General features: G+C 33.2%; 1 protein-coding gene across 7 annotated transcripts in view; it reads right to left on the bottom strand.

The window, feature by feature from the left end:
• The window catches only part of LOC124372611 (RNA-binding protein Musashi homolog 2), a 225,402-nt gene that overhangs the window by 134,667 nt on the left and 65,957 nt on the right, over positions 1 to 24,778 (bottom strand). For all 7 annotated transcript variants that reach the window (XM_046831023.1, XM_046831033.1, XM_046831038.1 and 4 more), the window contains one exon: positions 5,735 to 5,763. The gene's annotated coding sequence lies outside the window, so the exon portion shown is untranslated. The remainder of the gene's footprint in view (positions 1 to 5,734; positions 5,764 to 24,778) is intronic.

The raw sequence follows: 24,778 nt of genomic DNA, 5'->3' as shown, positions 1-24,778 counted from the left end.
AGCAACTTCTTCCGACTGACCAAAAAGGACTATTAAAAATAGGTAACAATCATTTGATCTCTACATAAACTTGTGCAAACTAAAGTTTAACTTTATTTTTGAATTTTTATTACCAAATGAAGGCTACGTTCAAAACAGTTCTCCTATACAAAGTAATTTGATAACACAAGTTTTAACCTACGATAAAATGGATTTGTTCCCCTGTATCGACAATTAACGATAAAAATCAATAGCTCTCGTGAGCTGTCAGTCTCCAAGTCTCGTGACTAATAGTAATCACTGAGCATCATGACCCTGTCTCGCCTGGTCACGTACCGTCGCGTCGCGGAGACGTGAGGGTCACGCAAGTAACGTCTAGTACAACTCACGTGCGGTCATACACCATCACTCGGGATGCATGCACTGCAGTAACTCCTGGGAAACAACTCTTCAACAAGTTTTAGGATGCATGCACCACCGTAGCTCCTGGGGACCACCCTTCAACAAGTTTTAGGATGCATGCACCACCGTAGCTCCTGGGAAACAACGCTTCAACAAGTTTTAGGATGCATGCACCACCGTAGCTCCTGGGAAACAACTCTTCAACAAGTTTTAGGATGCATGCACCACTTTAGCTCCTGGGAAGGAACTCTCTAAACAGTTTTAGGATGCGAGTTTTTAATCCTAATTCCGTAGAGAGCATGTTCAAATTGATTTGAAGTAGGTATACAACATTTGCCATATCTATCTTAATACATATTCCATTATAAGGGGGAAGATTTATATTATTTTCAAGATTGATGTCTAAGTATGAGACTGATAAATAAAACTTTCCGCTATCGGTATACAGCTATTGAATTCCAAATTATGGGCCCTCGAATCTGTAAAAAGCAAATGGTCTTAAACCCTAAAATAATTACTTCGTAACATAATGCACGTAATTCTATCCGTAGCGACACAAATTTAACAGCGAACTCTTGTGGCATCGAGGACGAATCAACCGATGGATCGGTATTAGTTACTAATACAATACATTGGTATACATTTCCGCGTTTTGGGTCCAAAAAGTTGAACAAACTCCTCAAGACCCAATTAAGTACGTTACACTATTCTGATAGTGTTCTCTCTACGCACGATTTGTACTTTACATTTAAGACTGTCTCTGTGGAATAAAGCTTTGCACGAAAATTATATACATACACTGAATGATAATTTGGACAAACATTAAACAAAACAAAAATAACTATAAAATAAAATAAACAATTTGGGATAAAGTCGTTTAAATAACTTTTTACATCGTGTAAAAGAGTAATACCCTAAACAATGTATGGGACGTTTAACAGAAAACATTAAAGTCTCAATTAAAGTAATACAAAATATTTAAAATTACATTAAAGATTAAGATTTTATTTAAAATGAAACAGATAAGATGGACCATGCTCAAGTTTTTATCTTAACGCGAGGGTACTTTGCGTTAACTTACAAAGTAGAGAATGACGTGTATCGATTTTCTCATCGGCATGTGCCAACGTAAGAGTCTGAGTTTTAAATTAAAATTTCAGTGAGACTAATACTTAAGTGGCTTAGGTCTAAAAAATCTTTGATTGATTGATAAAGTAATTCGTATAAAAGAATCCAGTCTAAAAATGTTTATTTGTACTAGAAAGGATAATGGATAAAAAAATATAGGGAATGAGTGTGTATTCACGATGTAGACTTATAAACACCATTGCATATATTGCAGGATACACGTGCCGTAGGATACTTATATTTCATATGGATTCCGAGGCACTCAAATATTAGGCTGGTTTTATTAACAAACTGTTAAACCTGACCTTCAATTGTTACGGCTGAGGTTCAAGTACGTCTTCTATATACAAATCCAAGTAACTATAGTATTACCACTGGTATGTGTAATCTAAATAAAACAATTCACAATGAACAAATAAATTAAGAAGAATTGGAAAGTATTAAATAAGGATGAGGGTGTTATAGGAAGTGTGTAGCCTGGTATGTGAAGAGATTGTGGAGGGCAATAATCCGAACCCAGACTAAAGGTATGAGGATGGTATAGAAAGTGACCATTAGAATCACAGTATTGCGCTGTAGCTTTCAGTAGAGCGTGCAATATCGGCCCAGTGCGGGGCGAATCAGTATTATGGCCAGGATTACAGTGAGCTGGGTTTGTTTCCTATATCATTTCATTTGAGGCGTATCTACATAATTGTAATTAGGTTATTGAGTTGAATGCATAAATACATGAAACTGAGATGTATTGAATTGTAATATTACACAGAATTCATTGTTTAACAGGTGATACTGTATGAAAAAGAAGAAGAATGGCTGGAACTGAAGAAAACTCTTAGAGATAAAATTTAAACGAATATAACTCCGTAAATTTGAATAATCTAATACAGAAGGCTCAGCAGAGGACTTAGCATTTCTCGTAGATATATTCTGCAACAATGGAAGAAAAGTGAATCCACTGATGAAGAAGAATCGCACTAGAAAACTAAAACAATGTGATAAGAATCCTTGTCACATACTAATAAATTAACATTGTCTGCAGCACCTTATATGGTTGTCGAAACGTCTATATCAAGCATGTTTGAAGAAATCCTGAGCATAAAATGTATTATTACTCAATAAGATGAAGGCAACAAATTCAGGTTATGGACTTTCCAGAATGATCCCTGACCGCCAGAAGGAAAATGGGTGTTGTTTTCTACAAAACAGCCCTTTATTGTTTAGCACGTTTTTACTAATATTATTTAAAACCAGCAAGACCAATACTTACAGAAGAAAGGTCGAGTTTAAGAAAGGTTAAAACCCCGTGCTCAGCGATGCTGATCTCCCCCCTCCCCAAGTATGTAGGTGTGGAATCGAACCGGCAGTGACTCAATACGATCCAATGATGCTCCCATTTGCGCCAACTAGGTCAAAATATTTACACTGAGCGATCTTAAACTGTTGGCAAGCGGTGGAGCAGACAAGACAGCGGGTTCTCTGAGTACACAAATAAACTACAGAGTAGCTGACACTGCATTGTTTACTGAGTTATACGGGGTGTTACAGAATTATGTTCCGTAACTTTGGTAAGTGATTTAGGGAGGGGGGCGCACGTTTTCTCTCTCTCTCTCTCTCTCTCTCTCTCACTCTCTCTCTCTCTCTTTCACTCTCTCTTCCTCTCCTTCAAAGGTGTAAAACCTGACTATGAATGATTATAGGTCAATCATCACTACATTAGTTTACGCAGATTTAAATAATGTACATATTCTTTGCTTATTTTCCTGTAGAGTAATGAGTTTAGAAACATTTAGAATAAAAACGTAGGAAAAAAAGATAAATGATAGAAAATAACAGTATTAACCTAGGAACCTACGTCACTTAAAATCCTCTCTTATTGTAACAGCTTTTAATACGATTTATACCTAAAATTTGATAGAATTTGTATTTTTAAATAGATGAAATATCTGTTTAGATTTTCTCAATATGAAATGTAGGAATTTTCCAAATTTTCACTTAAATGTTGAATACGTTATGTAATATACGTAGATTATATACAATATTAAGAAAGGTACATGAACGAGACTCTCTACCGGAACTCAAACCCGGATCTCTCAGTTGCAAGGGCAAGTGTGGTAACCATTACAGACAGCGCAGCGCAAACAGAGCTCTCACTTGTATATCAATGTTTTTGTTTCGCTATTTCTGTCACACTTGTTTAATAACCAAATTAACGTGAGATCGGAAGAGTATACTCGCTACAGTTGTATTCTTCATTAATAAAATTATTTCATTGCTACAATAGTATGTTTCTTTACTACGATTACAGTAGAATTTCCGGTATGTTTAATGACAGAGGCATGTTAGAGGCCGAAAATTGAAAAAGTATCGAATAATGTTTTGGTGCGACCACCATTTTTGGAACTCTGGAACTTAGTAGAACTACCGAAGCCAAATTCTCTCTTATTATATACAAATTATGTTTATTTTTAATCAGTTACAAGTGTCTGAAAAGGTATTTGGTTAATGGTATAATTTCAGACATTAAGATATTTTCTACTCTTTATTCAAAAGGTGTTGTTTTATAACTATACAAACTTCGAAATAATTGTCACTCTAAGCTCGCCTATTGTGGTCAAACTTCAATCTCGACCTGGTTCCAAAGTAATACATCACTTTATACCTAAACAACTAAGCAAAATAGTTTGTATTATACTGGTCTCCAGGTGTTTCCTCCCTGTAATGAAATATTGTAATTAAGAGAATTATTTGCTTTAAATTTGTGCATTTGATAATTGTATGGATCATTCATGGTAACTGAATGGTTATGTTTCATCTTTTTACCTAGTTCCCGAGCTTGAAACCCAATTCAGGCACATTGTTTTCACATTCTGACAATTAATAATCATAGAGTCTTAAAGAAGTAATGTGATAAAAGGTTCCGGCCCAATGCTTAAATAATTTTGTAACACGACATTCAACTGAAATGTATGATGAAATAATTGTCTAAAAAAAAATTATATATAACATCATTATGTATATATATATATGTATGTATATATATATATATATATATATATATATATATATATATATATATATATATATATATATATATATATATATATATTCAAAAAGTCAAGACTGTTTCCTTTTGACGTCCAGCGTAAACCAAATAATCTGAAAACTTTCCTCCCAAATATTACCTAATATTCCTTAATCTCTGTTGTATATCTACAATATTATGTAGTACTCTAATGGTGTCTGTGTGTTACTCAATCACGTAAAAACTAATGGACAAATTGCAAGGAAATTTCAAATGGCCATTCTGGTTAACATAAAGGCCTATTGTTAGTGGAGTCGTTGGAGCTTAATAGAATATCATGAAATATTGGAGGAAAATTCGAGAATCGTAAGCAATACTTATAAAAAGCAGTTTCATTTTCCAACTTCAGCATCTCGTCTTTAAATTTTAAACCTAAAATGAATCAAGATATTGGAATATGTTTCAGTGATTATCACTTATATCAGGATTGCTTGGATTGCGATTTAAAAAGAATATGCTCATGGCGTCCTCTTTAAAAAAGAAAAATTAAATTGCGTGCGAACCCTCGGGTAACTGATAATGTTAAATAATAATAATTGCATAATTTCCTTCTACATTACTCAAAATTTATTACTTAGCACGTTTCTTTTCTTTTTCCTGAGCATTCTTTTAAGAACCCATGGTAAATAGCCGTATAGTGATGCTTTCAAATATGTTCCTCATTGCTTATAGTGATAACTTTGACTTTCTTACTGTCTCTTTCAAAAATCGCGGACTAGAAAAGCCAAAACTAAAATTATAATTTATTATCAAAAATTATTATAATTAAAACTACGAGAACTCATACAACAAATAATTGACGTGATTTCTGTATCGTTAAAAAGTTGTATTTGTGAAACAAACACAATAAAATCACGATGTATGAAAACAAAACTTAAATAACACATAAGGCACAAAGAGTTCTTTGAGGACCAAAGTGTAATCAAAACAAAGAGCCGATATAGATTACATCGAGGGTTTAAAGCTTTTTTTCGGAACGGTACTTCGGTTCCTTTGACATAAAATATTCTCTACGGGCGAACAGATCAAACCAATGCAAATGCTGCGCTAAAAGTACAAGGGAATACAGAATACACTACGATTTTCATTAATGGAACATTAGGTTCTTTAATGTTCTAGAGATAAATATTTATGGTTACTTACGGTCAATTGTAATTGAAGCAAGAATCCACCTGTAAACAAAACAAAAAGAAGTTAAATTTAGTATTAAAGTAATATAGTAGATGAAATTCCAATTTTCTTTCAAATAACAGTTGCTCTTCAATTTGTTGTTTTACAAGCTAGGGAAGTAATGACGAAGACAGGACTGATGGATATGGAAGTAATAAGGGATACAGTAAGTGGATACGTGGTTCCCGAAACTGAGACTATTCTGTGTTATTTTATTTGTTCCACACAAGCCTATAGGTAACAGTGACAAAATACTCTTTGTTAAATCAAATGGATAACATTTTTAGGCTAAATTAAAAATGTATAATACAAAATCCTTACCCATCTAACAAAGGTTAAATTTAGAAACTTACAACACCTACATTCTGTATCAATAATATATCTATAAAATAAAATAAGGCATCCTAATGAGCCTGAAATCACATACAAAATCATATTTTTCTAAACTAATTTAAATATATAATGTATAAATAATGTCAGGATGGAATAATGAGGAATATTCAATGTGTTCATATTTAAAATAACATTAAATTTATTATTTAGTCATTAATCTTTTCATTTTATGGCTTTAATCATGGCAAATTGTTTTAATTTAATCATTATATAACCGAATGTCATGTACACTGGTATTAAATGAGAAATATAGTTAGTTTAGAACTACGTAGTTCACTTTTACAGTTCCAGGGCTCGATAACTGGACTGAAAGAGTTATATCCTGTACAGATGACTGAACGTGGGTGTGTAAGACTGTAACCGGACAACATGTTTACTTTCACACCTGTTATTAAAAGAAACGAATGCCAAGTATAACTTTGTCTTGAGAGCCTTATTGCGTGTAATCGTATTAATCTTTAAAGGCTCCTAATCTTATCTTGTAAAGCCTAACTATAAGCCACTTTAATTAAACAGCTGTAAATAATCACTCATCCAAGATTAGTCAGACTTAATATTTAACCAGGGACTTTATAAAAGCACTTCATAAGTAGCGGACCCGAAAGTGTCCGTTATGTTTTTAAACATTACAAATCTACTCATTGATCTCGTAAAATTACACACTAGTCAAACTATAATGTTTAATAAAACCATTAACATTATGTACCATTATTTATGCTGAATGGATGTTTCATAAATGTAATAATTAAGGCAAATAATTAATCTAGTAAGATATGTGCATGCAGTTAATTCTACTTCATTCTGATAAATCGCACGTTGTTGTGACAATTATAACAATACGTTAATCGCAGAGCTATACGAGCAGAGCAAAGGTCAACAGGGTGTGTTCGGTGTAGTTTACTTCTATTACATCAGAGCCGAGCCAGCTATTAGGTGTCCCTCAGGGCTTTGCAATAGGTTCACTTCTCTTTCTTCAGTGGCGATGCCGATGCTTAGCGTAGGCTACGTCGGTCAATTCTTGCTATTGTAGAATATTGTAGATTTCTCTTTAATCGTTTAATAATAATATGATCCTACATATGCAATCCATCTATAGATATAGGTGTAAAACACTTGTGGTTGATAATATGTCAAATATTAATAATTAGTGAAGGAAACAGGATTTTTCCGGACATTTGCCATCGTTAAGTGAAACAAGAAAACAGTAACACTACGTTTCGAGATCTGCAATCTGATCTCTTCTTCAGGTAAAGAACTAACCTAATACATAATTACAAACTAGGTTAAAATAAACAAATCTTACTAAAGCGTTGTGGCACGCCTGAGTCAGGAATCACAACCTACATGTTGTATGTCAACTTCACTAACACTAAAGACATGCACTTAATAAAAAACTTCCGTAGTTTAGTTTAATGGTTGGTGTTTTGTATAGTTTTTTTTATTAAGTGCATGTCTTTAGTGTTAGTGAAGTTGACATACAACATGTAGGTTGTGATTCCTGACTCAGGCGTGCCACAACGCTTTAGTAAGATTTGTTTATTTTTAACCTAGTTTGTAATTATGTATTAGGTTAGTTCTTTACCTGAAGAAGAGATCAGATTGCAGATCTCGAAACGTAGTGTTACTGTTTTCTTGTTTCACTTAACGATGGCAAATGTCCGGAAAAATCCTGTTTCCTTCACAATCCTTCCATCGTCAAAAATAACCTTCAAACAAAGAATAATAATTAGTCTTCTTACTAACAGTTCTCGTTCCACATCAGAGTTAATTTTTTGTTCAATTCCATATTGTTAATTTCGATACACCTTTTACATCCTCTCACAGCTTTTTTATGATGTTGAAATTTATTTGAAATGATGATACTTAAATCTTTAGTAAAGTCTTCGTAATAGTAAATCATTTGCTCAAAGGTTGATTGCTCATGTTCAATTGTTTTCATACTAATTATTTTACATCAAACACCAATTTACTTTCTTATATAAAGAAGTCAAGTTCTAAAAAAAGTTCTATTTTAAGGATGTGAATAATTCACATTCAGCTAATTTCAAGCTTCCCCGGTGTATTATTGTGTAGACAACAAAACTTGGTAATGAAAAGTTAATCCATTTAAAAACAAAATGCAGTAAAGTGAGTAATTTATGCATTTAAAGTAAACATGTAACATAAATCTGCAACTATATACAACGATATATCTCTTAGTAGCCATAATTATATTTATGTATTAATTATTTGTTCTAAAAACCAATAATGCAACAGTGATTATGTTATTTAATAATAAAAGTTCATTAGAGTAATGATAAACATTGAAGTTCAGGCTTGACTTCTCTTGTATGTAACGTTTTGTGTTAGATCATGCATCATAACATACCATATTTATCATGATATTGAAAACATAATACATTCAAACCTACGTTAAACGCTATAGTGTTAGACTCGTACTGCTCAGGCTATGAAACGCACCACACATTTGTTTCCAAAACTTGGTCTATTTTAACATTCTTTCTTGCTAATGAAGACATTACTTAATTTATTATGGGGGTTTAAAAGAAAACGTCAACCTCATGAGTTAGTGATACGTTTCGATATGTCATGAAGCAGAATCAAGAACACGAGTTAAAAAGAACACGTAGAAGATAGAGGGTAATAAAAGTAGTGATACTTTGGGCTATAATAAACCCTATCTCACAAACGGGCACTCATCTCCCACCGTCTCCTATCTTCTAGTCCCCGGATCCTCCAATTGTACAACTTTACTGTTTTCCCAGCAAGAAAATTAAAAATCAAGGACAAGTTTTACAACCGTTTAAGAAAAATGTACGAATATAATATACACCATGCATGGAAAACATCTACACCGTTATAATACCAGTACGCAATCTAACTCCCAATCAATGCATCATTTTGAACAAAGAGTAATCAAAACCTAAATTTAGTTTAAATAATTCTCGAACCACCAAACAATTGTATCAGGAGTAAATCAAATCAGCGCAATACCAGATGTGAGAGGCGATTGAAACCGAAAGCGCGACTACAATCAACTGCGAGATACATTTGTAGCGACAACAAATGGCGGTTAATGAGTTGTCTATCAGGCGTAAAATTGCGATAGGCAGAAATTAATTAATGACTAAGTTAATTACAGAAGTCGGGCCGACAGGAGTTGATGAGACAGTCACCGTGTTGTGCTGCACAGGTCAACGGGTTATTGTGCCTGTCCGGCAAATGCTGATGGGGCGGTCGGTATATACACAGACGTCATCTATTGTGTTTTATATTGGATTTGTTTAGTGGACGTCAACAAACACGGAGCTCGGAATAGTCTAAAAACTTTTTGCTTCCGTCGATCTCTACAAATTGAATCGTTGTGGATGGCTGTAATATATCAGGAACGAATGCGGCCTTTTTTCGATCCACTGGAACGAACACATAATGAAAGACAAGCGTAATTTCTGCATATACAGCACCGGAGTTTGAAGAAATATGTATCGAATGTAAAATTAATTTAATTACTTATAGGTGTTTTGAACAACACACATAACACTGGGAATTCAATACATTTAAATTGAGTTGACCATAAAGGCAGATCTGTGATCGAATGAAGAGAGAATGACTTAGATGTTGATTTTCAAACGTCGATCTTCAGGCTGAGTAGCTCTGTAAAATTAGCTTTACTCAATGGACCGGACTTTCAGCCAAAACTATGTATTTTACTTATAAAAAGTGGTTTGTGGAAGCAAATATTTTAGTTGGACGAGTACCAGGGTGGCAGAATCAACTAATAGCAGTGTTGTGTTATCGACATCAGGGTGTAAGTGATACCTGCTGGTACTCTGCCAGGATCACGTCACGCACTAATCACCCTCCAGTATCCTCCGACACGATGCTTGGCTTTGGGTTCATATACTTGAAAATACCACCAATACTTTGAAACAGTCTAATATTCATGATATCAAACATTCTTCTTTTTCTTAAATTGAGAATACAATGGACAATCAACTTTTACTGCACTGAGAAAAATTTTGAGTAAAAGTTTGGCCGGACTCAAATTGGATTGATTTTACAAAAATGTGATACACATAGTGATGGTATCAAGTGACAATCAAGGAAAGTCGAGAATCTCTAGTCTAAAATTGTGCTAAAGTAGGAGTATAAAAATGATGAAGCTGATGCGAGAGAAATACAATAAAGTTTTAAATATTAAGTGACACGAATAAAGAAATAGCCCAGATAAAGGTATTATCTTCCACATAATATTTTACAATAACTGTTGATGCCAGTTCTCACTAAGAATTTCATATCGACCAAATTTTAAATGCCACCATGAACTAAAATAAAAGATGAGACTTGTAAGAAAAGAATGAAGTTTATTTAATAAACTGGAAAACTGCTCAGTTATATTTGATAACAACGCCCTGACATTGCGTCTCGGCTGAATCCGACATTGAACAAGAAGTAATCGGCTTTAAGCGACTATCACGACTGTAACAGAATATCAAACTGTTTATCCAGACGGCACTAAGGTCTCGAGGGAATCAAGTACAAGTTAATTAAACCGTAAGCTGCAGATAAACTAGAACATAATGTAATCTCATTAATGTATTTCGGGAACGATTTAAAAAGATTTATGCTAGCTCTAAAAATAATAACTTGTAAAAACTGTACAAACGTACATTTCATACAATATTTTCGGGTTACGTAATTAAATATTTTCATAAATTAGAGTAAAGTGAAATAAATTAAATAAATGTCTTGTAATATGGATTCAGTATAACCAGGTGGGAATCCAAGCTAAACAATGTGGCTCTACACTCTCATGATTTGAAAAGGAATAGTTTTCATTAATCAGTCAACATTAATAAAAAGATATTTAAGACAAAATTAATATAATCAGGATTTCGGACGTTTGCCATCGTTATGTCTTACAAGAGTAGAACACAAATTTAGAGGAATTGAATGTTCTTCTTCTTCAGGTGCAAAAATAATTTTATGAGAAACAACATTAGCAAATGCCTGAAATCCTGAAAACATTAATTTTGCCTAAAATTTTTTTTGGTAGCCGAAATAAACCGTAGTCGATAATGAAAAAGACGCAAATGTTATGTTTTCAATTCGTTGTGTGGGATTCAATTTAAAATATACATTTTAGTTATATTTTAAATCTGTCCAAAAATGGTGAAATATTTCAATACATACAATTGGTGGTAATAAACAAAAGTAATTCTTTTGGGGAATCTGAATTTTTGTTCAGTGAATGGTCAAAGTATTCAGCTGGCATCGAAGAACGCTACAGAGATTTTGGATTATCGAGTTACAATTTCGTTAAGGCTACACTATGCCCCGCAAGTACAATATCGACGGTTGTACTCGTATCATCGTGCACGATAACCTAGAGCGGAACAAATAATTTTATTCTTAGATTATATTTTTCTTAGTATGATACACTTAAAACCGACCGTCGGATATAATAACAGTAGCTGTCATCGCCAAACAACTAGACAAAGTGACCGACGACCGTAGTTTGTCCCTTTAAGAGTCTGTATATGGTTAGCTGACGCTGATTTAACATTTATATTTCTTATAATTGTGTAAAGCTAAGAACATGTATATGCTAGAAAAATATCATTGCTAATTTTTTAACAATTTTGATACACTCCCATTCGGCCTTCAACACAACTATCGCGGCTTAAGATTGATATCTTTCTTAGAGGAATTTTTTCTATAGATTTCATCTTGTCATTTATCCATTCACGTGTCTAATTTATAGTTATCCAAGTTAAAACTGAAATCTATGGACATAAGATTTCCATCATTTTATTTATGTACAAAGTGGAATTCAATTATGATTTTGATGGACTATTATCTCTGACTCAGACGTCCTGTACTTGTGTATTCAATTGTTACATTCAAGAGTGAAACGGTAACGAATACCTCATTAGTTTCCTCATCCTTGCCGTTAAAAATGTTGACATTTGTTTAGCTTATCAGCAGCTGGCATTTCTTTGTAAGCCTTCCAAGTAAGGCGAACTTACTGACTAGGAGAAATACCGCTACGTTTTATCTTGGTTTTAACCTGTTATCTTGGTTTGTGAATGAAGCGTTGTCGTCTGCTTAGCTAAAAACCGCAAATGCAGCAAAGAACGCCTACAGTTTTCTGTACAATGTCATACCTCGATATTTAATTTCAAATATATTTTTACTTGTATTTTAGAATATAGTCTTTAATTAAGATTAATTTGGGTCTCCTACTTCATGATCCAACCTCCAGGTATGATAAATTGATCTTTATATACTAAACTAGCAAAGTAATAATAAATAAACAACAAACGTTGATACTGACATTAAAATAATAATTCCATTGAAAAATTATTTGCATACACCTATATTATATATGATAACCAATATTATAACTACAAAAAACTATATAAACCTATTATTTTATGCATATATGTATTTTTTAAATTTTATTAGATTTGATTATACATACACACATATATAATTGCCTGAGTATTAAATTAAATGATAACAAACTAGTTTTAGAATAAAACGTTTTAAAAGGTTGCTTATTTAATTTTAATTCTTTTAAATCGCTGTGCTGGTTGCAGGCCAAAAAACAAATGAACAAAAGACTACCTGGTGCGTGGGGGTTGTTTAAAATCAAATTAGCATTTAAAAACAATCTTTTCATGAGGAATAATTGAGTGAGGGTTAGTTAGTGGAAACAATAAAGGTCAGGAGAAGTAAGAGGGGGTGGGGTGGGGGTGGATGTAATGGCGGATAAACCGGGAGCAAACTTCTGACAAAGGATTGCCTCTGGCCGGACTGAGATGTCCTTACCTGGTCCTGAATTGTAGCAAATATATTTGTGTCACTACCAACGATCTTGTACGGAAATACCTTTAAATTTCTTTATCAAACCCATTTCAGCTTTATGTTCAAGCAGAAAGATAAGTACGATATTTTTTGCAGCTGCTATTGCTTTGTTCAATGCAATGTTGTTTGTCCAAGTCGTAAATTAAACTATAAATAATATTCATGAAATAAATACCATAGAAGGTCTCATTATGGACTGATTAACGTATTATTAACGTGCAATACTAATAGTAGTGAATTATAAAGGATAATTATATTTGAGTATAAGAAATGTTGTTAACAGACATCCCCGAAGATATAACGCAGGTCATTTACAAAGACATTTTATTAAAATAAACCTCACTACACATATGACACTAGCAACTATTAGTTGAAATCATATTTTGTATTCATTACCATTTTTATGGGCAAAGTTTTTATAAATTCTTTGTCCAGTTAAAATTAAGAGCCAGAAATCAATTGTTGGTTTATAGCGTATTTCTAAAATTTGTTTTTAAACGTGAAGTAATTTGTGAGTAAAGTACAGATAGTGCCTGCAATATGTAAAACACAATATGTGATACAGCACGATCACCATCTCGCCGACAGTACGACTCATGAAATGTAAATAGTTAATGTTAAATAAATTACAGAAATCAGTAATAATTGCAATATATTACTATATCAAAGGTTTATCAAATGTTATATATTTTAGAATGCAAAAATAATCATTTGAGCTTATTTTCCATATTTATAAAAAATATTCTATTTTAAACGAAGGAAATCAGTTTTAAAATGGAATCTTAAATTCCTATTATTATCACTTAAGTAACTAAGTTAATATGAACTCAAATTTACATTTGAAAAATATGTAATATTAAGAGTAACGATAAAAATAGAAGTGAAGGTATCCCAATAGAATTACAAGGATATGAAATACGTAAAATGACTTGAGGTATAAAGAGTTGAGCCGATGTCCCCCGGCGGTGAAGACATGGTTGCGGAGCCCCAGGGGGCAGGATGACAGGGGCGCTAACGGTAAACTGAGCTGACTTGACACCAGGGAAATTTCATCTCAGGTTCGTCCCTTTTCCCCCTCCGGCTGAGACCCAACTTCGTATTCTTTAATAATGTTAGTGAAACATATAGTTTTGCCAGTTCAAAAGGAGCTTTCAGACTTTACCTGATCGTGATGTTCTTAACAGTTTACCTCTACCCCCACCTTATGTGACGAGCCTTTATTCATTATTCTGTGCGGTTTAAAGTATAAAATCATTTGTGTGTCCTTTAAATTAAAAAAATACTCGGCATATTAATTATGAACTCAAAAAGTTAATTTTTGGGCCTTAATAACCCTTCACCTCGTAGTGTAAATACTGCATGACAAGTTTATGAACAATATTAATGTATATAGGTACAATTTGGTATGAGGGATTTTATAAAATTTAATACCACAGTGCCAATTATCCTTAAAAATAAATACGATGGTTACCAAATAAATTCTATCGTAGTTTGATTTGTTTATTAAATACAGACTCAACAAATGAAATTATTTTAGCGAGACAAGGAAATGTGTTACCAAATGATAAGTGGGCTTCCTGACAGAAATCTTCTCCGATAGTTGATTTATTCTCAACTATGCATACAAAATTACATTTTTAAGAAAACCCCTCTTGTGAGTGTATTTTTTTCTTTCAATTGCCTAAATTTATATTTTGTCTGCAATATATACAATTTACGGGACATGGAGCTTAGTTTTGAACTCTGTTACTAGTTAGGCTACTATCCTCAGTGAGACGTCTGGTTATACAAATAACTACTGTGACTATTCAATCGATAAAGACCCATTAACATACACTACTTGTGTTTGCTACTATCCTCAGTGAGACGTCTGGTTATACAAATAACTACTGTGACTATTCAATCGATAAAGACCCATTAACATACACTACTTGTGTTTGCTACTATCCTCAGTGAGACGTCTGGTTATACAAATAACTACTGTGACTATTCAATCGATAAAGACCCATTAACATACACTACTTGTGTTTGCTACTATCCTCAGTGAGACGTCTGGTTATACAAATAACTACTGTGACTATTCAATCGATAAAGACCCATTAACATACACTACTTGTGTTTGCTACTATCCTCAGTGAGACGTCTGGTTATACAAATAACTACTGTGACTATTCAATCGATACCCATTAACATATACTACTTGTGTTTGTCTGGATTCAAAACAATAAATCTAGATAGTGATATTTAAGGGTTATGAAACACTATTTAACCGAGTTCTAGCACAGAAACAGAAAGTACATTGATGAACGCCAAATTTACAGCTGACATATGCCTCTATAATCAAGACATACGATATGTTCTGTGGATTTACTGAAGTTCGTTAAGATCAGGTCACTGTCGTAAATATGATAAGGCGAGAGACATAAAGCGAAACCGACGATAAACAGCAGATATCTGCTTAACTTATGGCGTCCCTACAGCCAGTAAGTTATCCTGGGACGTCTCCCCATATAATGTTACATTTCGCTCTTGCCTTGTGGTAGTTGTCTTTGTCAGCAATGGTTTCAACTCAGAAATGTTGTAGGATATTTAAGGGATTATGTCTTAGGTTCAATCGTACAAAAACATTAAATAACGTGTATTTGTAATGTCTAAAACGCTTTGATTGTCGGTCCGTATGGAAGTTTTACGAACAATTAAATTTAAACACTACGTTTCAAATTGTGCCATTGTAATTTTGTTTTTCTGTTTTTAAGTCGGATAGAATTTCGCCTGTTTGCCTAGTCTGCGATTTCGGACAAACGACAATATTTGACCTGAATGTTCCTCAAGAAAAGTCCAATATTTAAAAGCATTTTACAGCCATCCCTAGGGAGATACAGTTGAAGATAAGATACACAAGTGTACAGCATTTACTTAAAAGGCTAACTTGGGGAATTTAATATTTTTATTTATAAAACATTAATTGACTTAAGTAAGTATTTTGTAAAAAAACTATATTTTCTTAAGTCAAAACCAATACAAAAAAAACGCCACTCCTTGAAGGTAACAAAATTGTCGAAGTTAGTACTCTACATATTTATAATTCTTTGTGGTGCTATTATACAAATTTTTAAAATTTGTTGTCTTTGGAAAACTATTATGAAAGGCTAAATTTAAAAATTAAAGAATGCTAACTCAACCAAAACTGATTAAATTTAAATACGATAACAAATCCGTTAAGAAAATTGTCTAAATTCCATTATTCATCAATTCCATTCCATAATTTGGTTATGTTTCGTCAAGAATTACAGGTTTACACAAATATATACATACATATAAGACGTGTAAGTGCTTTCGTAATCCATTGTACAGATAACTACTACTTCTATGCACCACACTTCAAATTGGCCAAAAAATTAAAAAAACCCTTTCCCCTTTTTCTGAAATAGTGATCCTTTACAGTCTGAAACCTGAAATATCTGAATAGTTCCATAACACCCTGTATAAATAAGCAGTATTCCATTTAAAGGGTCAATATACTTGAAGCGTAAATCACGATACACCACGAACTCCATTCTGATAAGAAATGTTGATTTATAATGACAAGATCGAAATCTTGCTATCACTGAGTTTGAGTGTGATGAAATGTGTAGTAGTTTTTACAATTCCTTGTTAGATAACATACACTTTACTTTCAAACGGCTAGCTAAAACAAAGAAAGTGTATTCGTTTTTCAAATGGATACTAGCCTTTCCAAAATGTTACGCATATTCCCACATTTTCCAAATAAACAAATCTGCTCTTTTGTTATTTTATGTGTTAAAATACTATTTAAATTCATATTATCTTTTACAATATCATGTGATGAGGTACAAGATAATAAAAAAATTAAACACTTCCAAGATACATTGATGAATAATTGCAGACATTGTGACATTCCTTGCAAAAAACACTTACTTATTCTACACAAGTACAATCATAGTAAAATCTAAAAAAAATATGGTATACAACTTAAAATTGGTGTTGAGATTGTAAATCCCAAATTACAACTGAAGTATATTGGTAAACTCTTATGGGAAGATATTATATATAGTATAAACATGTTCAAATAAACCCTAATTCCATTTGCTGCTCGAACCCTGTCGAATATTAAACAGTCCTCAACTGACAACCCGCGTAGCTGAGCGTGTCAAAGACCACGTGGTGAACAGATATCTACAATACACTGAATAATTCATCTAGAGTATTCCACATTACAATGGTATTGCACGTTCAATATTGTATTCAGGTTTAAAACCGCACTCCCTTATCTTAAAGATTTAGTAGCAAACGGGAATGAGTGGAATCTAGTAGATATGAAATACACCATATTTTGGACTATAGACGGTGTAATATAGTTTTGGGCTTACTATCAGAGAACAAATAGAAAATAAAAGACTCGAGGTTCTTCTAATTGCTTTCACAAATACATTTCTGGGTGCTTTTAAAAAGTATTTCATAAGCAATGTAAGTAATATGCAATTCTCGAGGTAACAAAGGCATTATATCTTTTGCTAATTGCAGTTGAAATGAAGGATGTAGACTGAACATAAATTTCAGGAAAAAATATATGTTTTAATGCTAAAGGTGATTCATTTTCAGAAAGGTAGTCCATAAGAAAACGGTTGAGAATTGGAGCACATAATAGTTATATTTAATTTCACAGGTTTTTATAAGATAAGAATAATGTCACAATAACACCAAGGTAACAAACATATGATAGTATCACGTTATATTGTTTGCTCAGTAAAAATATTATTTAGTTAGGCATTTCAAATTATGGCAGCAGTACAGACCAAAATTACCCACCTATTACCGTACTTTATTAAGCAGGATAAGTGTTGGCTTGAGCATAATTTTTACATAGTTCACCTCTACAAATTATTTTAACTTAGTAAAAATAATATAAAATTAGATAACTAGGAGTTTTCTTACTGGACAGGGCCATGCTATATATTGGCAGGTTTTTAATGTTCTTGAATTAAACATATTCAATCCAAATCATATCATATTTTCTGATCTTACAAACAGCAACGACGATGGATTGAAATTTATTTGAAAAATGGTTAATAAGTCGTATTAACTCAGTTTATTACTGATCAATCATATTGGATATTAACCTTCGTCAAGCAGTTTAATAGTTGTAGATCAATAGTTGTAATCTACACGAATATAGTTTTGACATCTATTAAACCATCTTCTGGCGCCAATAAGTATTAAAATCGAGGATGATAAATCTGGATTCGTCTGACAATTCTTATAGTACTCATAGACACTAGTATAGTTTTGACGTCTATTATGTCATCTTCTGGCGCCAATAAGTATTAAAATCGAGGATTGTACATCTGGATTCGTCTGACAATTCTTATAGTCTCATATACACTAATATAGTTTTGACATCTATTAAACCATCTTCTGGCGCCAATAAGTATTAAAATCGAGGATTATACATCTGGATTCGTGTGACAATTCTTATAGTCTCATATACACTGATATAGTTTTGACATCTATTAAACCATCTCCTGGCACCAATAAGTATTAAAATCGAGGATTATACATCTGGATTCGTGTGACAATTCTTATAGTCTCATATACACTAATATAGTTTTGACATCTATTAAACCATCTTCTGGCGCCAATAAGTATTAAAATCGAGGATTATACATCTGGATTCGTGTGACAATTCTTATAGTCTCATATACACTAATATAGTTTTGACATCTATTAAACCATCTCCTGGCGCCATAAGTATTAAAATCGAGGATTATACATCTGGATTCGTGTGACAATTCTTATAGTCTCATATACACTAATATAGTTTTGACATCTATTAAACCATCTTCTGGCGCCAATAAGTATTAAAATCGAGGATTATACATCTGGATTCGTGTGACAATTCTTATAGTCTCATATACACTGATATAGTTTTGACATCTATTAAACCATCTCCTGGCGCCAATAAGTATTAAAATCGAGGATTATACATCTGGATTCGTGTGACAATTCTTATAGTCTCATATACACTAATATAGTTTTGACATCTATTAAACCATCTTCTGGCGCCAATAAGTATTAAAATCGAGGATTATACATCTGGATTCGTGTGACAATTCTTATAGTCTCATATACACTAATATAGTTTTGACATCTATTAGACCATCTCCTGGCGCCAATAAGTATTAAAATCGAGGGTTATCCATCTGGATTCGTGTGACAATTCTTATAGTCTCATATACACTGATATAGTTTTGACATCTATTAAACCATCTCCTGGCGCCAATAAGTATTAAAATCGAGGATTATACATCTGGATTCGTGTGACAATTCTTATAGTCTCATATACACTAATATAGTTTTGACATCTATTAGACCATCTTCTGGCGCCAATAAGTATTAAAATCGAGGGTTATCCATCTGGATTCTTCACTGTAGTAAACAATACTAAATCGTAACAGCGTCTCGCCAACTGACCAATCAGGTTAATGCTCATTACGTCGATGCACTGAGAACTGGAATTACCCAGTTTTAAATATTAAATATCAAATTCGTGAGAGACAGACCTATGTTGTATATTTCGTATTTATTTATTAATTGTGTTTGTAAATTTTAAACAAAGTCGACTCCAGATGGATAATCCTCGGTTTTTATGCTAGTACTTACTGACGCCAAAAGATTACTTACTAGAAGTTGAAACTATAGTAGCGTATATTTCATTTGAGCTGTTGGACGAAGGTGTGTTGTTAACTGTTTATTCGCAGCTGGATATTGTATATGGAAAATACTAACCGCATTTATTTAAACTGATATGGGGTGTGACGTTACACATAGGTATTAAATATAAAATTATTTTAAAGCTATAGTAGAGCAGTAATTTATACATTTATCGAAATTTTAATATAACAGTATCAACTATTACACAAATTTAAGTGTTGTATAGCAAAAGTTCATATAGTAAATAAAACAGTTAAAACGGTTTTGATAATATATTTAACAGCTTCCTCTAATCGTCCATTTTCATTTATATTAAATGTAATATCAAATGAAATTCTGTGAATGGTAGTACTGATATGATGTAGTAAAGTAAATCATTGAATGAAATGACATTTTTTGCTGTCTAGGACCGTTTCCGGACATGTCACCCGTGATGGGACAGAATAACGTAATATACAGATTATATATGATATTCTATCTACATACATGTTTCCACCGTTCCATGCACTTCTTGCCTATTTTATACAATTGACTGACCTTTATTAGGCGCGTCACATCTTTCCGCCTCCAGTCAAAATATCTAAAGTTTTATTCTAAATTCGCTAATATTTCATTAATAATTTTTGCGCACCAACAGACCTCAGACTGACAATACAGTAGTAGTGTATTGACTTAAATTGCTTGTTCAACATCGCAAAGTTTAGCGCCAAACAAATACAATCCAGTTGTCCGGGACTGGCTAATATCGTTCATTCTGGTCTAATGAAGCTTAAAAATGAATCGTGTTATCTCAATCAGACTACAACAACTTTGATGGTTCTAAATCACGTTAATGTACAGATCCCTTACGACAAAGTTTATCCAATCTCACGTACAAAGTTTTCCTTCCACAAATTTAAATAAAAGTACTACGGACAACGAAAAAGCTGTGCTGGATGTGAAGGCAAATAACGTCCCGGCGGTAATGTTAAATGCGTCAGAACACCGCGTTAAAACTGAGTTTCCAAGTTGAGCGTCATACTTAATTAATTAGTCCACGCATTACAGCAGAGCCGCAAGCCAAATGGCCGTGTAGTCTGCAACAAGGGTGTAGAAAGCTCCAGAGAATGTCGGCAAATACTTTCCACTCTTAACGAGTTCTGTTACGTCAGCAATTAACCGTCTGTGACTAGAAACAGGTATTACACGTACTCCCTACACTAAAATACGTCTGGGTGCGACAAAAGACGCTACCTGATAGAGAGGTGCCAGCTCCAACAAAGATCCAGTGTTTGAGCAGACGCCGGCTTATCTCCGACTAGCAGCCTCCCTCCGGATTAAAATACCGCCCACAACCACTTTATTGCCGCGCCGGAGTCAACAGGTAACGGGTTTACAGAAACTGATACGACCACTTTGATAAATCTCAACATTATATTGAGGTTTCATTTTATTAAAGTATCAATTGGTTTTTGTCTTCGTCAGTAACACAGACAACTATAAAGTTGTGATCGTGCTGGCCCGATTTAGTATTTTGGTAAATAAATATAAGGTCCAGCATTTATACCAATTTCTTAGTTACATAAGCTGAAATGTTTTTGACGAAACTCTCCAAATAAGGTTTCTTAAAATTATAAAATAAAACCATTTTTAAATACATGTTCCACTTAATTAACAACGGGAGGCAGCAAGATATAACAATAAATATTAATAGATGAAAGAGATGCAACATTGTAACTGGCAAATAGTAATATTAGTACTTCTTATTAAAATAGGATTAAGCACATTTCCCATCGTAAAATATTAAAAACAATTGATCCCAACGTTTCCAGAACTGAAATCTTCTCTCTTCTTCACGTGTAAAACTATAAAACTTAAACGATCGAGACCTGCTATGCGATATCGGCTTTAGATTTAAATCTTTAAACACATATGTCTTTATGGAACTTTCGTAAGCAAGTAACAATCATGGTGATGAACAAGCAGGAGTCAAAGTTAAAATTGTTGCACGTGAAAACAGAAACATAACCGTAACATACCCGAATAGAAAATATACCGAGCGCTAAAGTCATACGAAATGTCATCGTTAAACCAAGACACAACACACATGTGCTGGTGAAACACGTGATCCACGCCACACAGCAGGTGAGTTGGAACTTCTGGTTAATTTAGGCTGAATTAGACTGCTGGTTATATTAGTTCAGGTTAATTTATTTACATCATGTATATGTTTCCTGAGCCAGTTTACCATCTGATAAGAGTATCAGTTAATATGAGTTCTAACATCCAAAGATTATATAACTTGAATAGGATTATAATATTATTAGGACCACCACTAATTATATTGATGACAGAAAATCGTTGTGGTTCATTTTCAAGGATTTTAATCAACCGTGGCAAATGCCATTATCGCAAGTGTATTTACTTTTAAGCTAAGGACTTAAACCTTAGTCTTCCTTTAGTTTTATGATTGGCCTAAAACAGTTCAATGATTGCAATTATTGTTATTGAAATCGTTGGACCTATTGGATACAGTAGCATGAAACACCGGACAGAAATTTCACAGGTACTTGTAAAACACAATTTTACTCTCCGATATCAGGGCTCCATCTTTAAAATATGCTCATGGAGTCCCAGTTTTTCAGAATTAAATTGCGTGCGAAATGCGTTTAACTGCTAGTTTTAGACATATAATTATTATATATATATATATATATATATATATATATATATATATATATATATTTATATAACATTTTCAGTGTGGTAAACGTTGATAGTTCGCCGTCGTCGTACATAACTTTGTGTTGCATCATTCTTTTATAAACACTTATTTGTTCATTTCTAGCGGGACCAACTGCCTTCCTTGTCACTAGCTTTGTACGTCCATGATTCCTATCACGGTTTCTTAGGGCTAGTAACTGCGTAAATACAATTGTAGCCTACTTTATAATAATCTCCTTACGTAACTAAGATAAATGTAACTAAGATTCTGTCCAGAGAGTACGCAATACCAAACGAGGAAGAATGAAGTTTACATTACTTTACTTCTGGCATGTGTTGATGCAACAACTTTATTTGTTTTGGTCACTTATTTTGTTCTTACAAGCTTAATTTACTGAATCAAGCCGATTTTACAATTAAAAGAAGAAATGTAATTTATTTAGGTAGCATTTAATTGATTCTGATTTGAATCGATCAGTACTTAAACGTGACGTGATACCTACACGAAACGTACTATCTACATTAATATTGCTTAATTTAGCACTTATTCCTTGAGGGATATCATATGAAAAATATTCAGAAATTTTGCATTCTACCATCGATTTTAGAACGTGTTCCACTTGAAAACGTCTTGCCTGCGATAGACAAGTCCGGAGTTGGAACTTGAAGTCGTTAGGAGACAGAGCACGTTTAAAACTTTTGAATAGTTTCAAGGTGGAAAACTTTACTTTGACGAGTAGAAATTGTAACCGTTATATAAAGGAACAGTCTAACTGGAAAGCGAATTTCTGTTGTAGCGATAATTTACTGGTAAAATACAAAGCATTATTGGTTGTGCTAAAAAAATTAATTAATCCGCAAAAATAATGACAAACAGAACATACTATTCTCCTCCATTAATCTCTATGACCTTTACCTGCTCATTGAATTCTTCATATACCGCATGAAAAAAAACTGACGAAAACAAGATTGCCGGAAAAAAATACACTGTGTCCGTTTAGATGGCGAATATTGTCACTGTCATTGAATTGAACGATGAAATGGTAATGAGATTAATGTCGTGGATAACGCGCTAAACAAAAATAAACAGAAGAATAACGTCAAGAAAAAAAAATGAAACAAGTAGACGTAAATAAATCACCATGCGACAAAAAACTCCAATAAATCAATGAATGTTGCTTTCATGTAGTTATATTTAACATCAACAAGTGAACAATAATTGACATCCATAGAAGAATATACCTACAAAACAAGCATTCCTTAATGGAATAGATGAAACGTAGATCGTATAGAGAGATGAAGAATGTCTCGGCAATGGACAGAGATCCGTGGCCACTGCGACAAAACAGCATTTAGATATTGATGATGACTATTCTACGGTGAAAGAAATGTATAATTGGGACAAGTTAAGCACTTATTGAATGGTTCAATAAAAATGGTAATAGAATTACACTGCCTGATATGTATGTTTTAGGCAATTATATAGAGAATGACAAATTGAAAATTATCTCAGGAGTATAATGCAGTTTAAGTTTGGAAATAACGATTAAATTCATTATAATATTCGTTATTGAGGTAGAAACAATCTTGAAACGCATGGGAAAATGTCCTGAAAGTCTCTTGAAATGGCCGAGGAGGCAGTTGAAATGTAGCGTGAAATTGGTCGGCTTGGCTCCCACAAGGCACCTGTGTGCCGTACATTCATTACACAAGTCCTCTCTTCCCCCCACACCCCTCATTCACAACTTCGACCGGTGATAAGTAGGCACTAACTTGTTTTATATTGTATAGAGTTTAAAACCAACAAATATACCTTCTAATGGAACATTTTCCTAATGGTCTGACCGTTTTGGTTTTAACAAAAAACAACAAAAAATATAAAATATGTTTAAAATTATTTATTTTATACACACATTTCACTTGCTGGCAAGATCTATTGGTATGCCATCTTGGACTCATAGTGATGTTTAAAGTTAAAAGTTATAGAATGTCTTACTTTACATAGGCAAAATGAAAGCTAACAATTCATCTAACTCTTAGCCAGGACCCCGACAGCTTTTAAAGTTGTCCTCCGGCCACCATCATCGGCCGGGTAGGATGTTTGCTTGCAAGGACGGATCTCTCAGCGGTCACACGTCCATAAGGAATCTACGTTGCTTGAGCTTGACACGGTTATATTGCGACAACAGCAGAATTCACCAGACAGATTAGGCTGATTGTAAAAATATCCCAAAAACTATAATTTTGATTTTACTAGCGTAAACACTCTAAAAATTGTAAATAAATTTAATAAATAAACGTTACATTTTATCCCTCCCA

Source organism: Homalodisca vitripennis, chromosome 1, assembly GCF_021130785.1.
Source record: "Homalodisca vitripennis isolate AUS2020 chromosome 1, UT_GWSS_2.1, whole genome shotgun sequence".
NCBI classification, from domain to species: domain Eukaryota; kingdom Metazoa; phylum Arthropoda; class Insecta; order Hemiptera; family Cicadellidae; genus Homalodisca; species Homalodisca vitripennis.
This window is presented reverse-complemented; position numbering and strand designations above follow the sequence as displayed.